Below are 6,960 nucleotides of genomic sequence, written 5' to 3' on the forward strand. Positions count from 1 at the left end.
CTACATGAAATCTACCCAGACTAACGAATGAGACAACCGTCCAAATACGCTATAAATTTAGGCACCTTGCCAGTACAAGACTCACTGGATACCTTTATATATATAGTATGTTCCGCGGTAGAACCCTTAGTATGGGCTCGCATCATCTTCGCTCATGCCAGCTACCTGTGCCAAAGGCACGCCAGCCACGCCACCGTGCCAAAGGCATGTCAGCCACGCCACTGTGCCAAAGGCATGCCAGCCGTGCCAGCCACGCCACCGTGCCAAAGGCATGCCAGCCGTTCCAGCCACGCCACCGTGCCAAAGTCATGCCAGCCATGCCACCGTGCTAAAGGCATGCCAACCATGCCAGCCACGCCACCGTGCCAAAGGCATGCCAGCCACGCCACCGCGCCAAAGGCATGCCAACCATGCCAGACACGCCACCATGCCAAAGGCATGCCAGCCACACCACTGTGCCAAAGGTATGCACCGGACATGCCAGCCATACTGTGCACGGGCCACTGTGCCAAAGGTATGCACCGGCCACGCCACTGTGCCAATGGTATGCACCGGCTATGCCATGCCAACCATGCCAAAGGTATGCACCGGCCATGCTAGCCACGCCACCGTGCCAAAAGCATGCCAACCATGCATGCCACACCACTGTGCCAAAGGTATGCACCGGCCATGCCAGCCATGCCACCGTGCCAAAGGTATGCACCGGCCATGCCAGCCACGCCACTGTGCCAAAGGTATGCGTCATCCATGCCAGCCACGCCATCGTGCCAAAGGCATGCCAACCATGCCATCCATGCCACCGTGCCAAAAGCATGCACCAGCCATGCCAGCCACACCACTGTGCCAAAGGCATGCCAACCATGCCAACGTGCCAAAGGCATGCACCAGCCATGCCAGCCACACCACCGTGCCAAAGGCATGCCAACTATCCAAGTCACGCCACCGTGCCAAAGGCATGCCATCCACACCATTATGCCAAAGGCATGCCAACCATGTCAGCCACACCACTGTTCTAAAGGGATGTCAGCGGCTCCGTCCAAGCCACACCACGCCAGCGGCTCCGTCCAAGCCACACCACGCCAGCGGATCCACGCCGCACCATGCCAGCGGCTCTGTCCAAGCCGCACCACGCCAGCGGCTCCATCCAAGCCGCACATTACCAGCGGCTCCAAGCCGAGCCAACGACTCCACACGATGCTTGCGGATCCATTTCACGCCAAAGGCATGCCTGCCATGCCACCATGCCGTTGGATGCGAAACGGAAAGTAGCGACGATCTAAGGCTACCCTTCCTCTTGAGATGCAGATCTCAGCCGTACAAGTTCGCCATTAAACGTGTGGCAACTTTTGGTCGCAATGCCAAATTCCACGGTTTACGCCAAAACCCTAATTTGGTCGCGCCTAAAGTATGCACGAGCCATGCAGGCCATGTCATCATGCCGCTGGTCACCAAACGAAAGGTAGCCACGATCGACGGCTACCCATCCTCCTGAGATGCAGATCTCAGCCGTACAAGTTCGCCACCAAATTTGTGGGAACTTTTGGTCGCAATGCCAAATTCCACGGTTTATGTCGAAACCCTAATTTGGTCGCGCCTAAAGTATGCACGAGCCATGCCGGCCATGGCACCATGCCTCTGGCTGCAAAACGGAAGGTAGACACGATCAACGGCTACCCTTTCTCCTGAGATGCAGATCTCAGCCGTACAAGCTTTCCACCAAACCAAACGACTTGTGGCAACCTCTTGGCTATGATGCCAATTCTTTGGTCACGGCGTCAAACCCTAATTTGGCCACGCCAAATCCATGCCTTCCATGCCACCATGTCGCTAGCTACCAAACAGAAGGTAGCCACGATCAACGACTACCCTTCCTCCCGAGATGCAGATCTCATCCGCACAAGCTTGCCACCAAACCAAACGACTTGTGGCAACCTCTTAGCTACGATGCCAACTTTTTGGTCACGGTGCCAAACCCTAATTTGACCACGCCAAAGCCATGCCGATCGTCCCACCATGCCGCTGGCTGCCAAACCGAAGGTAGCCACGATCAACGGCTACCTTTCCTCCTGAGGTGCAGATCTAAGCCGTACAAGTTCGCCACCGTGCCACCAATCCCTAATTTGTCTACGGTGCCAATTCTTGGCCACGTCACACTCTTGGCTACGATGCAAATTTTTTGGTCACGACACCAAACCCTAATGGGCCACGCCAAGAGCATGCGCAAGCCATGCCGCGACCACTCCGCTGGCTGCCAACAGAGGGTAGCCATGATCAACGGCTACCCTTCCTCTTGAGATGCAAGTCTCGGCCGTCGAAGGTCTCCACCGAATCGGCAAACCTCTCAATCTTAACTTTCCATACGCTAGAAACATGCTACACGTTTTCCATGAAAACACTCGAGACATCAAAACGTGTCACAAACTGGGGGATGCTCATCAGGGTATTGGTCTGGCGTTTTATAGCGTGCGTCCTGCAATACGCCCGTTACAAGAAAGTGTCATAAACGTGAGGCGGTTAGTAATGGAAAGAAATAAGTGGTGAAACGTATCCTTATTATGGAAACATCAATTCCAGGCGTTACCCGTTACCACTTTCTTCCACCACTCAATCGCTTCCCCTTCTTACAAAGCCAGGGTACATTTTATTACGACTTGTATAAAGAGGTTTCACCTATTTCCACCAAACAACAAGTTTTGGTGAGGAGAACACTACAACACTCAGAAATGACCTAGTAGATTTCCATCTTGGTTATCCAGCTTTACCTTCTGATACAAGTCGTAAAACAACCACACTTTTCAGAATCAACTATTCTGGCTTCAACACTCTCTTCGCTTCCCTCCCTAAAACTAAACCTTCTCCTTCACTTTTATGACCGAAGCAAGTTTGGAACGGCCATTTCTTGGTTTAGGTCGGATTCGTACAGATTGATCTCTCGAATCTAAAGTTCTCTCGTGCACTACATTGTTTAGGGTTTAGACTCGTTTCTCACACACACACGAAATTACCGAAATCAACAGAAATTGTTTTCACCCTCAAACAATTGGCGACCACAGTGGGATATTAATCTCTCGGTTACAATATCAATTTCCAATTCCCGATTTCATTCTTCAACCTGGATCCCGAGATGGTAGAAGCAAACGATCCACTCGGAGATCAACGACTCATTCATCAGACGGCTCAGTTACCAGTTATCACACGACAAGGGGTGACTGGGGACGTCTAAGATGGTGGGAGCAAACAATCCGCTCGGGGATCAATGGCTCAGTCACCAAACGACTCAGTTACCAGTTGTCACACGACAAGGGGTGACTGGGGACTTCTAAGATGGTGGCAGCAAACGATCCGCTCGGGGATCAATGGCTCAGTCAACAAACAGCTCAGTTACCAGTTATCACACGAAAAAGAGTGACCAGGGACTTCTCTCGGTCAGGACGGCATCGCCCATAAAAACTCGTACTCAGAGCCATTTTGTTGGGAGACCCTAAAGGAGAGAGCCTCTTCGACGTTTCTCTCCAGGAGCCGCTTCAACGTTCTCTCCAGAAGTTGCTCCGCTTCAACGTCCTCCAGCAGCGGATCCGCTTCAACGTTCGCTCCAGAAGCCGCTCCGCTTCAGCGTTCTCTCCATAAGATTCTCTAGGATCCGAAGACGAAGTTTCAGCTTTTTGCTCCATAAAGTTTCAACGTCCTCTCCAAGATCCGAAGCCGCTTCAACGCCTCTGTCCTGCCAAGGTTCGTGCCAGTGGCCGCCGCTCCCTCCTTCCAAAGATCGTGTTGTAGTCACCGCTCCTTCTTTAGAAGGATCGCGTTGTAGCCACCACTCCTTCTTTCCAAGTATTGTGTCGTAGCCGCCGCCATCCCTTGCCGAGGATCGTTCCGTAGCCGCCACTCCTTCCTGCCAAGGGTCGTGCCGCCACACTCCCCATGTCAAGGATCATGATCGTATCCATCCAATCTTCGTATTCGTGGCCACATTTTTGATCCATCCCTCCAAGGCTCGTGGTCATGGAAAGTTTGCTCGCTTATGCATCCAGCCAACCTACTTTGTTCCCACGACAATGTAGTCTCTTCTGATCACATCTGCTGCCAAGAACTGTTGCCGTTCGTCTGTTGATACCAGCTGAAGCTTCACCGTAGCAACAATCACTACAAAGATGGAAACATGTAAACCATACTTTGGGACTGAGGATCTACACGGAATCACTTGACCGTCAAGTCTTAGAAGACACGGTCAACCAAAAGGTCATAGCCACGACAAGGTCATCTACTCTTCAAGGGTGTAGCGTAAGAATATCATCACCTCTCTGTCTAGAAGATGCCTGCAACACTTTACGAGGCCGCAGTGGATCCCAAGCCTTCTCAGAGGAAACAATTTCAGAAACTAAAGAAAAGTGCGACTGGGGACTGCTCATCGCAGTCCACCCCGACGACCATCAAATACTCATGAGATAACTCCATAGACGCGGCTGGAATATTTTCTTGAAGAAACAGAGGTATCCACGATAAACAACATAACTCTCTCATTTTTACCTCTTCGCTATCAAGAATATTTCGTCCATGTGATATTCTGGGCATCCCAGCGACACATCCAGAAGAGTACAATAAGCTTATATCAAATCCCGTGAATGTGGATTCAAGGCGATGCAACGAAAATAGGCTACATGTGGAGACTACCAGCATGGGACGCTTTCGCTCCCCTCAACCAGGTTATTTCTGATTTCAACATCATCACTATCGAAGTTTTACAAGCCCCAGGAATTTCTCAACATGAAGCCGTACATGTGCATTGAAGACTCCAAAAGCACGCCACAAAGATACATTCACATATTCATCCATGCCATCGGATCTAACAGAAGTATAACGGGGGACTGCTCACCACATCCCTCCTGAATTCTTCTTGAGTTTTACTATCGGATAGTTTTCACCTCCTAAACGAGCTCAAAACCTATATATTCTCGAGTAGGGAGATAGGAAATTCTTTTCCGATCAGAATGGAGGGGCGGACCATCAAAGTCCAAGTTCGTACGAGAATTGTACGACGATTTTAGTAAGGAGCGCTAATTAGGGTTTCAGCATGCCAAGCCCTAATTTAAACAAAGTTACTAGGAGCCATCACCACCGTTTGGTAGCCGAAATTCCAGCGCCATCACCAACGTTTGGTAGCCGAAATTCTGAAACCATTTTCCATCATTCTGCGGACTGAAACCAGTTTCCACCATTCTGCGGACTGAAGCCAGTTTCCTCCATTCCAAGCCAAGCAATGCTGGCGGCTCCATGTCACGCCAAGCCTATGATAGCGACCATGTTCCACGCCAAGCAATGCCGACGGCTCCATGTCACGTTAAGCCTATGATAACGGCTCCATTCCAAGCCAACGCTAGCGGCTTACTCCAAGCCAGGCCGACGCCAGCGGCTCCATTTCACGGCCAAGCCAAGCCAACGGCTCCACACCAAGCCTACACCATTGGCTCCACGTCCAAGATGACGCCAATAACGCCACGGCCAAGCCGACGCCAACAACTTCGTGTCCCAAGAGGAGCCAACAGTTCGCGTCCTAACCAGCTGCACCATAGGCCATTCCTTAGCCAACCAAAGCAGCGCCATCCACCTTTCCATGGCCATCCAGAGCACAGTATCGCGGGCCAAATTGCATCGCCGCCTCTGTCGACCAGTAGCCGTAGATGCAGCATTGATGACAACATCCCATAACCAAGCCAAATTTACGCGAAGCTGGCAACACCAGAGTCACGGGTTCTCTTTACCTCCCGAAAAAGGTTAGCCGGATCTTCCTGACCATCGTTTCATGACTTTCCGTTTCGATTTTTCCCTTGTCTGTCACCATCTCATGCTTACCTCGCAACAAGGCCCCTGCTCCGAGCTAAGCAGGGGACTTAATGTTGATGGTGGTTTTTATCTTAGGGTTAAAATCGTAAAACCTTGGTCTGGCGTGATGTCACTCTGTAAGAAAACGGATCTATAAACACCAATATCTCTGCTAACACATTTATTGAGTCATTCAATATGTCTACATGAAATCTACCCAGACTCACGAATGCGACAACCGTCACAAATACGCTATAAATTTCGGCACCTTGCCGGTACAAGACTCACTGGGTACCTTTATATATATACTACGTTCCGCGGCAGAACCCTTAGTATTGGTTGGCATCATCTTAGCTCATGCCAGCTAGCCATGTCAAAGGCATGCCATCCATGCCACCGTGCCAAAGGCATGCCAGCCACGCCACCGTGCCAAAGGCATTCCAGCTATGCCATCCACACTACCGCGCCAAAGGCATGCCAGCCACGCCACCGTGCCAAAGTCATGCCAACCATCCATGCCATCCACGCCACTGTTCCAAAGGCATGCCAGCCACGCCACCGTGCCAAAGGCATGCCAACCATGCCAGCCACGCCACCGTGCCAAAGGTATGCACCGTCCATGCCATCCACGCCACTGTGCCAAAGGTATGCACCGGCCATGCCAGCCACGCCACCGTGCCAAAGGCATGCCAACAATACCAGCCACGCCACTGTGCCAAAGGTATGCACCGGCCATGCCAGCCACGCCACCGTGCCAAAGGTATGCGCCAGCCACGCCACCGTGTCAAAGGCATGCCAACCATGCCATCCACGCCACTGTGCCAAAGATATGCACCGGCCATGCCATCCACGCCACCGTTCCAAAGGTATGCACCGTCCATGCCAGCCACTCCATCGTGCCAAAGGTATGCACCGGCTATGCCAGCCACGCCACCGTGCCAAAGGCGTGCACCAGCCATGCCAGACACACCACCGTGCCAAAGGCATGCCAACCACGCCACCGTTCCAAAGGCATGCACCAGCCATGCCAGCCACACCACCATGCCAAAATCATGCCAACCATGCCAGCCACGCCACCGTGCCAAAGGCATGCCAGCCATGTCAGCCACACCACTGTGCCAAAGGCATGCTAACAATGCC

Source organism: Papaver somniferum, chromosome 6, assembly GCF_003573695.1.
Source record: "Papaver somniferum cultivar HN1 chromosome 6, ASM357369v1, whole genome shotgun sequence".
NCBI lineage: Eukaryota > Viridiplantae > Streptophyta > Magnoliopsida > Ranunculales > Papaveraceae > Papaver > Papaver somniferum.